The sequence below is a fragment of the Otolemur garnettii genome, unplaced genomic scaffold (assembly GCF_000181295.1).
Source record: "Otolemur garnettii isolate 467f Iridium unplaced genomic scaffold, OtoGar3 scaffold00052, whole genome shotgun sequence".
Lineage (NCBI taxonomy): Eukaryota > Metazoa > Chordata > Mammalia > Primates > Galagidae > Otolemur > Otolemur garnettii.
The window spans coordinates 12,318,405-12,328,333 of NW_003852447.1; the positions used below are offsets into that span (position 1 = coordinate 12,318,405).

At 39.2% G+C, this 9,929-nt stretch overlaps 1 protein-coding gene and 1 pseudogene across 1 annotated transcript in view; both read left to right on the forward strand.

Annotated features, from left to right (window-relative positions):
* The window catches only part of STXBP6 (syntaxin binding protein 6), a 254,299-nt gene that overhangs the window by 23,979 nt on the left and 220,391 nt on the right, over positions 1–9,929 (forward strand). The window lies entirely within an intron of this gene.
* LOC100941145 lies at positions 9,378–9,923 on the forward strand (annotated as a pseudogene).

Genomic DNA, 9,929 nt, shown 5'->3' on the forward strand with positions numbered 1-9,929 from the left:
CTGAAATAAGAACTCATAGAGTCATAGGTAACCACAAAATAGGTGTCCAGGTGTTGGGATTAATTGTAAATGGAATTATCCTTGCTTTTTCTTCTTTGTAATTATGTAGTTTATCTTTTTAGAAAGTAAAGCACCTACCAGTTTCTCAGGCAAAGCTTTATATTCCTGTCAGCACGTAGTTCTAAAAGAAATTTTTCACATGAGACATTATATGGAAGTTTTTCTGGGTATTTAAAAGAGTATTAATTTATATACAAGCATACCATGGATATATTGTGGGTTTAATTCCACATCAGTGCAAGAAGGCTAATATTGCAATAAAGTGAGTTACATGAATTTTTGTTTCCTAGTGCTTATAAAAGTTATGTTTATACTATAGTATAGTCTATTAAGCATGTATGTTAAGAAACAATATAAGACCAGGCATGGTAGCTCAACCCTGTAGTCCTAGCACTCTGGGAGGCTGAGGCAGGCAGATTGCCTAAGCTCACAGGTTTGAGGTCAGCCTGAGCCAGAGTGAGATCTAATCTCTAAAAATAGCTGGTCACTGTGGCGGGCGCCTGTAGGCCCATCTACTTGGAGACTGAGGCAAAAGAATTGCTTGAGCCCAAGAGTTTGAGGTTGCTGTGAGCTATGACACCATGGCATTCTACCAAGGGTGACAAAGTGAGACTCTGTCTCAAACAAAAAAAAGGACATATCTGAATGAAAAAGATCCTTTTTTTTTTTTTTTTGCTAAAAAATGCTAATGGTAGTGACTCATGCCTATAATCATAGCACTCTGGAATGCGAAGGTGGGTGGATTGCCTGAGCTCATGAGTTCAAGACCAGCTTGAGCAAGGGTGAGACCCCCCCCCATCTCTAAAAAATAGCCAGATGTTGTGGCCAGTGCCTGTAGTCCCTGCTAATTGGGAGGATGAGGCAAGAGAATTATTTAAGCCCAAGAGTTTGAGGTTGCTGTGAGGGTGGTACTCTGTGAAGGGTTTGAGGTTGCTGTGAGGGTGGTACTCTATGAAGGGTTTTTTTGTCTCACAAAAAAAAAAAAAAAAAATTGCTAATGGTGATCTGAGCCTTCAGTGAGTCCTAATCTATTTTCTGGTAGAGAGGTCCTGCCTGGATGTTAATGGCTGTTGACCTACCAGGGTGGCAATTTCTTAAACTAAGACAGCAATGAAGTCTGCTGCATCAATTGTCTTTTCCTTTTGTAAAATATTTCTCTGCTATTTTTTCCCCCACAGTAGGACGTCTTTCAAAATTGGAATCAGTCCTCTTCAACTCTACCATTGCTTTACCAACTCAGTGTATGTAATATTGTAAATCCTTTGTTGTTATTTCAGTAATGTTCACAGCATCTTCACCGGGGTAGATCCCACCTCAATATATCGTTTTGTTTGTCCATAAGAAGCAACTCTTTATTTGTTCAAGTTGGATTATGCAATTGCAGCAATTTAGTCACACCTCTACCACTAATTCTAGTTCTCTCATTATTTCTACCTCATCTCCAATAACTTCCCCTACTGAAGGTTTGAACCCCTCAAAGGATTGGAATCAAATACTTTCAAACTCCAATGGTGATATTTTGATGTCTTCCCATGAATCACAAATGTTCTTACAGGTATCTAGAAGGTTTTCAGTTGGCTTTGCCCAGATCTATCAGAGGGATCTGTGGCAGCTATAGCCTAACAGAAGTTTTTCTCTCAATAATTAGACTTGAAAGTCAAATTTTCTCTTTGATCCCTGGGCTTCAGAATGGATGTTGTGTTAGCAGGCATGAAATCAACATTAATCTAGTTATATATCCCAAAGCTCTTGGGTGACCAGGTGGATTGTCAATGAGCAGTAATATTTTGAAAGGAATCTTATTTTCTGAGCAGTAGGTCTCAACAGTGGACTTAAAGTAATCAATAACCACGCTGCAAACAGATGTGCTGTCATCCAGGCTTTGCTGTGCCATTTATAGAGCACAAGCAGAATAGGTTTAGCATAATGCTTTTGGGCCCTAGGATTTTAGAATGGTAAATGGGCATTGACTTCAACCTAAAATCACCAGCTACGTTAGCCACTTGTGAGAGAGTCAGCTTGTCCTTTGGAGGTCTGAAGCTAGGCATTACCTTTTCCTCTCTGGCTATGAAAGTCCTAGAGGAGGTGGCATCTTCTTTCCCTGGAAGGCTCTTTCATCTACATTAAAAACCTGTTGTTTAGTATAGCAGGCTTCATCAATTATCTTAGCTAAATCTTCTGGATAACCAGCTGCAGGTTCCATATCAGCACTTGCTGCTTCACCTTCTATTCTCGTGTTATGGAGACATCTTCTTTCCTTAAATCTCATGCAACTCTCTGCTATCTTCAAACTTTTCTTTTGCAGCTTCCTCATCTCTCTGTATTCATGGAATTAAGGAGAGTTGGAGAATTGCTTGTAGATTATCCTTTGGCTTAAAAGAATGTTGTGGCTGGTTTGTTCTTGTAACCACACCATTCAAACTTCTCCCATATCAGAAGTAAGGTTATTTTGCTTCCCCGTCATTCATGTGTTCACCAGAGTCTACTTTAAATTTCCTTTCAGAACTTATTTTTTGCATTCACAACCTGGCTACCATTGCAAGAGACCTAGCTTTCAGCCTGTCTTGCCTTTGAGCATGCCTTCCTCACTAAGCTTAATTCTTTCTAGCTTTTAATTAAAAGTAAGAGATATGCAACTATTCTTTTGACTTGAACATTTGGAGGCTTTTGTAGGCTTGTTACTTGGTCTGATTTCAATATTATTGTGTTTCAAGAAATAGGGAGGCCTGAAGAGAGGGAAAGAAATGGGGGAACCACTAGCTGGTGGAACAGTCACAACACACAACATTCATGAGTTAAGTTTGCTGTTTATATGGGTGCCCCAAAACAATTACAATAGTAACATGAGAGACCACTGATCACAGATCACAATAACAGGTATAATAATAAAGAAAAAATGGCTCAGTGCCTGTAGCTCAGTGGCTAGGGCGCCCACCACATACACTGGAGCTGGCAGGTTCAAATCCAGCCCAGTCCTGCCAAACAACAATGACAATTACAACAACAAAATAGCCGAGCATTGTGGCGGATGCCTGTAGTCCCAGCTACTTGGGAGGCTGAGGCAAGAGAATTGCTTAAGTCTAAGAGTTTGAGTTTGCTGTGAGCTGTAACGCCGCAGCACTCTACCCAGGGTGACAGCTTGAGACTCTGTCTTGAAAAAAGAAAAAGTTTGAAATATTGCAAGAATTATCAAAATATAACCTAGGGACAAAAAGTAAGCCCATGTTGTGGGAAAAATGGCACTGAGAGACTTGCTTAACACAGGGTTGCCACAAACCTTCAATTTGTAAAAAATGCAGTATCTGCAAAGACAGTAAAGTAGAGCGCAGTAAAATGAGCTGTCTTTGTATTTATGCATTACTGGTTCTATTTGGATATGGAAGCCAGTCAGGTTGGTTTGAGATTTTGGCATATGAATGAGTCCACCATTCATTCATATCTTGATCTGTGTATCACTGCTTTTCTAACATGGTCTTTTAGATCCAGTGATTCTTTAAAGAAACATTTTTTTTTTTAATGTTCTAAGGGACTGCAACATTAACCAGGAGTGACAACCATTTTCACGTGCCTCTGAACCCTTTCTCAAAGTATTTTGTAATCTGCTACTATTTGGGTGTGTAACCATTTTTGCTTGTTGTCTAACTACAGATCAGTCCTTCCACAGTCAATTTCTAAGGAAGTGAGAAAAGATGGTGTATGGATCCAGTATTCTCTTTCTAATTCCAAAAGCTAAAAGGCTTTGAAAACTCTTCTTAGTCATTTGGTGGCAAAATCTGACTTGAATGAATGTGACTACTTATATTGTTCACTTATCTCATTTAGTAGGATTATTTGTAAGTTTGTATTGCTTTTGAGTTTGGCGTGCTGACCTAGATCCTACTGGGACCATGAGGTATATGTACCATATTATGTTTCTAAAATGTCAAATTCTGAATTCCAAAATATATCTGGCCTTAGGAGATTTGGATAAGATATGTGTACTTGAATTATTTTTACTAGGACCTCCAAGCCTTTTTTCAGTTGACAGTCCTCCCTTGAGATTCTCTCTTTGGCATCATCTTTTTGTGGTACACAAATAAGGATCTCTCTTGCCTGCCATTCAAGGAATATTTATTGAGCTGCTGTAGGTTGGGCTTTATACTAGGTATAAGGACTACTAATAAAAATAAGGTTTTGACTCTCATTCTCATTGTCCTGCAGATGCTCAAAGCCTCACAATATTATGGAAGGTGCAATAAAAGTAGTCTGTAGAGACCTGGGTTTGGCAGGATAATCACAGCCAGATACCCCATCAAAAATGTAAAGGCCAACAAATGTGTTCTTTGAAAAGTAAAGCCAGCGAGTAGGCTCTTAAGAAGTTCTTTTTTTTTAGGGCCTTGTCACCTGTGCTAAACAGTTGAATGTTTTTGTTTCTAGTTGAGTGTTTATCTTTTGGCAATATGGAGTCTTTAAGCCTGAGAATGGAATGATTGGATTTGTGTTTTAAGAGTCCTCTAACTTCATCCTAAGGTACCTCAAAAAGAAGTCATTGCAGTATTCTGGGCAACAGGACCCTTGCTGGTGTCCTTAATGGTACTTTACACTGTAGTAGTGCTTTTAGGTTTGTAGATTTTCTTCTGCCTTTTCCTTTGCAGTAGTCCTGAAGGACAGGTAGACAATAAGTAAGAAAACAGGTTCAGAGAAGTGACTTGCCCAAGGTGATATTTAGCAACTGGCTACACTAGGTCTCCTGATTCTATATCTAGTGCTGCTTGGACATGATGTTAAGACATTTACTATGTTGCTGAGTTACTAAGAATACTTCAAGGTCATCTGCCACCTGCAGATATTTTGTTTGCTTGTTGGTTTGACTGTCAGCTCTCTGAGGACCTCCAGTATTCAATTTGATATGCCTTTCACATAAAGACAGACTCAGAGGAGTCATCACCAAGAATGTGCCAGACTATTTCTCTTCAAAACTAGCACAGAGCTGGGAAGAAGGAACATTTTTGAAAACAGAAGGAATGTCATTTTCCTCAATATATATCTCATCCTGTGCACTTATTATCTAGTTTCTTTGTTTAAAACACTACTCTGTGCCCATTGACCCAAGAATGGATTAACAAATTGTGGTATATGTATACCGTGGAATACTATGCAGCCATAAAAAAGATGGAGACTTCACATCTTTTATGTTTACCTGGATGGAGCTGGAACATACTCTTCTTAGTAAAATATCTCAAGAATGGAAGAAAAAGTATTCAATGTGCTCAATACTATTATGAAACCAATATATAACACCTATACTTTCATATGAATGATAAAAGTGTAGTCCAGAAAGAAAGAGGGAAGAGGAGGGAGAGGGGAAGGAAGGTGGCAGGGGAGGGAGGAGGCCGGGAAGAGGGAGGGTATTTGGTGGGACCTCGTCTCTTGTGCATAATACGATGGTGCATTTTAAAACTATTAAGAGTAGAGAATAAATGTCTTACCACAAGAAATAAGTAAATGAGGTGTTGGTTATGTTAACAACCCTAACAATTTGTTATGTAAGTTTTCCAGATTGTATATCAAATTAGCACATTGTACCCCATAAATGCATTAATGTACACAGTTATGATTTAATAAAAAACTTTTTTAAAAAAACACTGCTGTGGGTGTTATGGAGAATACAAAATGTAAAATAGATTTAATTTTTAAAAGGGCTTGTCATGAAGGCCTGTCTGTCTTACTTAGAGCTACACTCCAAAATTTCTTGGCTTTTGCAATGCATTTTCTTTTAAATGGACGCTGGGTGTTAAAATCACAGGCCTCTCGTGCAGGTTGATTAGAACTATCAAGCTTATGCTTGTGCTTTGCATTAGTTTGTGCCATAATTAGGTATTTAACATGGCACCTTTCCAAATGGTTCATTTTTGAAACAAACAAAATCATTAAATGGTCATAGTTTATTACAGAAGAAAGTCTTAGCTTGACTAAATGCCCAATAATAACACTTCCTAAGTGAAAATCACCTTGTGAATCACATCTAGAATTAATAGTCAACTGTAAGTTTTTGTGTCAGCTTGCTCCCTACTGAGTTAGCAGTGAAATTAATGACACAGTCATTTTCTTATACACCTGGCACATGTTGCCGTTTAAGCGAGCAGTATTCCTGGGCTGTCTAGGAGTTAGGGAAAAAAACAAGTTCTAAATTATTCTTAGAATCCATGTCAATTTAGAAGTGCCTACTAAGTTGATTCATTTATAATTTTTCTTTTACCAACTTTGTACCAGAAAAGTTTTTAGGGCCCCAAAGGAACTGTAGAGCTCATTCAGACCCAGAAGCAGGACTGAGGGGAGAACAGATTAGGAAACTGATCCGTAGGGCCAAGTCCATTCTCATATGTATTAACTTTAACTTTGGGTAAGCTTCTGAGCCTCTGACTTCTTACCTGTGATCTGATGCTTCTGATAAAGTTTTCACAGATTCTAAGACATACATTGTTGTTTATTTTAAATTTTAGCATATCTGAAAACAAAATGTATTTTATTGTATATCGTGTATCATGGTTTAATTTGTGATAGCTTTTTGCCCGGTATAGTGGGGCATAAAATATTGGTCCATCTTATAATCAGTGATTTATTATATTTGCCAAAATGTAGTCTCCTGGATTGTAGTCAGGATCAAATCATATAATATATTTGCTAGAAACCTATGGCTGTAGTAACAAAGAACTAAATAAAACCAACTTTGGATACCCCTTGACTATCTCTCTCCCTTTGTATTTGCTATAATGAAACTTTACTTCTATGTGTTTTAAAAATGGGAAGAGATAGAAAGTAGAAATTGCGAATTTAGATGAATCAAGATCTTAAATATCTTCCTAGAATATCTGAAGTAACAAAAGGATTTCAGTGTAGCCTTACAGTTGACTTCCTGAAAGATTTTTCTTTTCTTTTTGAACAATACCTCAGTCACATTGGTCCTGATCTAATGAGTAGAAAAGAAACTTTCTGTTCAATCTTGAGATATTTGTAGTATAAAGCACCCCTATTCTGTATTACACCTAATAGGATATGATGTCACCAAGTTCAAACATTGTTAATAATCAAAGATTTTAAAAGAGCATATATTAACGGTCCCAACTTATTTATATGTGTTATTTGCATCCTTGGAATTCTGTTTAAAGTTTCTAATGTTTTTGTTGAAGATTTTAAAATGCATCTGGAGATTTTTTAGTACCAATATTCATGTCAGAATTGTTTTACATGGCTACTTATTTAAAACTGCTAGTGCTGAAGAAACAAATTACCTCCCCTCACCAACCTGTTCCCTTGCAAGAAGAACTCTTGAGGAAGGCCAGTTTGGGAAAAGGGGTGAAGGGGTAGAAAGATCCTGAATTTCATTTGGACAAAATGACTTTGAGATGAGTTTGAAGCATCCAAGTGATAATGTTGAGTAGGCAGTTGAATTTGTGAGTCAGAGATGAAAATGTGGCATTTTCAGAAAGATGGGAGGTGAAGGCTCAGTCTTGGATGAGATCACCTAGGAAACAAGTAGAGAAAGGAGAATTGGAAATGGAAATTGAGGAGCCACCTTCGGCCAGAAACCTGTTTTATTTGGCCTGTGTAGTGTTTTTAACCTATTTGAATGAGTTGATGTAGCATATATTTATGTTTTTTGGCTGCCCAGAATATATTTTCTCTTTCTGTAGCAACACCTTAACGTCCTTTCTCATATCCTCTAATGTCAGATTTTGTGCTTCAGATATAGTTCCGTTTCTGACTCCAAATAAAGCGTGTGACCCAGTGGTGGCCAGTCAGTCTCCAGGTTGCCTAGCCACAATAGCTGGTTGAGAAAGAGTTTATAATCCAAATCATACCAATCAGAGGGAATTTTGAGACTAAGTGGGGGAGTCGATTTTCTCGTTTTCTGCTTAAACCTGGCAGTATGTCGGCTAGAGGTCTAGCAACTGCCTTGCTACCATAGGGTAGAGTTTATCTTAGAATGGGGACAACTAAGAAGACGTGGAATCCAGATAGAGAAACTGGTCCTGATCATGTCAATTAAACCATGTGCTAAGCTATACCTTGAGGCTTTTCAGTTAAGAGAATAAGTTCTCTTTTTGGTATAACCTAATTTGAACCAGGTTTTCTTTTACTTACACTAGAAATAATTTTAATTGACATAATTGCCAAGATTTAATAGTTATGAGTTTTCGTGTAGAAATAAGGATTTTTGGTTTGAGACAAGTAATTGTTCCAGTTGGAGCCTTGGCTCTCTGTTTTATTCTAGTCCATACCACTCCCTATTGTCGTCTTACCCCGTGCCTGAGATCTGTTCCCAGTTATCCTGCTAGTTCCACTGTTGAGAGGGAAATGAAATTTTGCTTCACTAAATTATGTTCCTATCTTGCCTCTATGGGTATAGACTGAAAAGAAGAGGCCTAAGTCAAGCTTTGAGGAGCTTGAACCCTAAACAATAGGTGGAGGAAGACAAATCTATAAAAAGGAAGAAACCATGGTAGTAGAAGGGAAAGTATTGGTCTTGGAGGCCAGGATGAGGGATGTTTCCGGGGAAATTGGTGAACATTGCCAGTATCATCAAGAGGTCTACTGGTTTGAATTTGGCATTGAAAAGGTCATTATCTTATTGACCTGAAATGGAGCCTTTTCACTGAGTGGTGGGGCCAAGCCAGATAGGAATGGGTTGAAGACACTCAAGGAGGACAATTTCTGTTTAGGTCAGTAGCTAGAGCCGTGTGAGGTTGAATTGGGTGCTTTAAGTGCTGATGGGAAGGATCTGGCTGAAAGGGAGAAACTGATCAACTAAACAGGAGAGGAAAGGGATAATTGATTACAAAGCCCAAGAAGCTAGGACAGAGTGGAATCTAAAGCCTAAATGGAGTGGTTGGCCTTAGGTGAGAGGAGGGAATAAGATTCTACAGGAGGGAAGAAGCTGAGGGCTGCTACGGATGAAAGCTAGTCTGGTAGGGAAGTTGTTGAGAGAGTTGGCTTCCCTGTGGAGAACAGGCATGGTGGGTGGGTGGTGATGTGGAGGTCAGAAGGCGTGGAGCTTTGAAAGTAAAATAGTAGTTGAGGAAAGTGAGAGAAAGAGTTGGTAGGAGAAATGTGGTGGGGTTGGCTGCCCTGGTTGGGGACTTGTTTGCAGTTGGGACTCATGAATATAGGGTGACACTGTGTGCTTGCACGTGGCTTTCTTCAGTGCCCAGTGCTGGCAGCAGGCATCATCCATGGCTGGAGGGACAAAAGGGGGTAAACAAGGTAGGCACATTACCAAGATGACGTTCTTTAGAAAGGAAGGAGAGGCTCATTGAACGCGGTGGCAGCTTCTGGGTCTTCTGTGTGTCTTACCTAATCCGTGCCGGCTCTACGAGTAAGCAACCATGTCTAAGGGACCTGCGGTTGGTATTGATCTTGGCACCACCTACTCTTGTGTGGGTGTCTTCCAGCATGGAAAAGTAGAGATAATTGCTAATGATCAGGGAAACTGAACCACTCCAAGTTATGTTGCCTTTACTGACACCGAACGATTGATAGGTGATGACACAAAAAATCAAGTTGCAATGAACCCCACGAACACAGTTTTTGATGCCAAGCGTCTGATTGGACGCAGGTTTGATGATGCTGTTGTCCAGTCTGATATGAAGCATTGGCCTTTTGTGGTGGTGAATGATGCAGGCAGGCCCAAAGTCCAAGTAGAATACAAAGGAGAGACAAAAAGTTTCTATCCAGAGGAGGTGTCCTCCATGGTTCTGAGAAAGATGAAGGAAATTGCAGAAGCCTATCTGGGAAAGACTGTTACCAATGCTGTGGTCACAGTACCAGCTTACTTCAATGATTCTCAGCGTCAGGCTACCAAAGATGCTGGAACTATTGCTGGTCTGAAT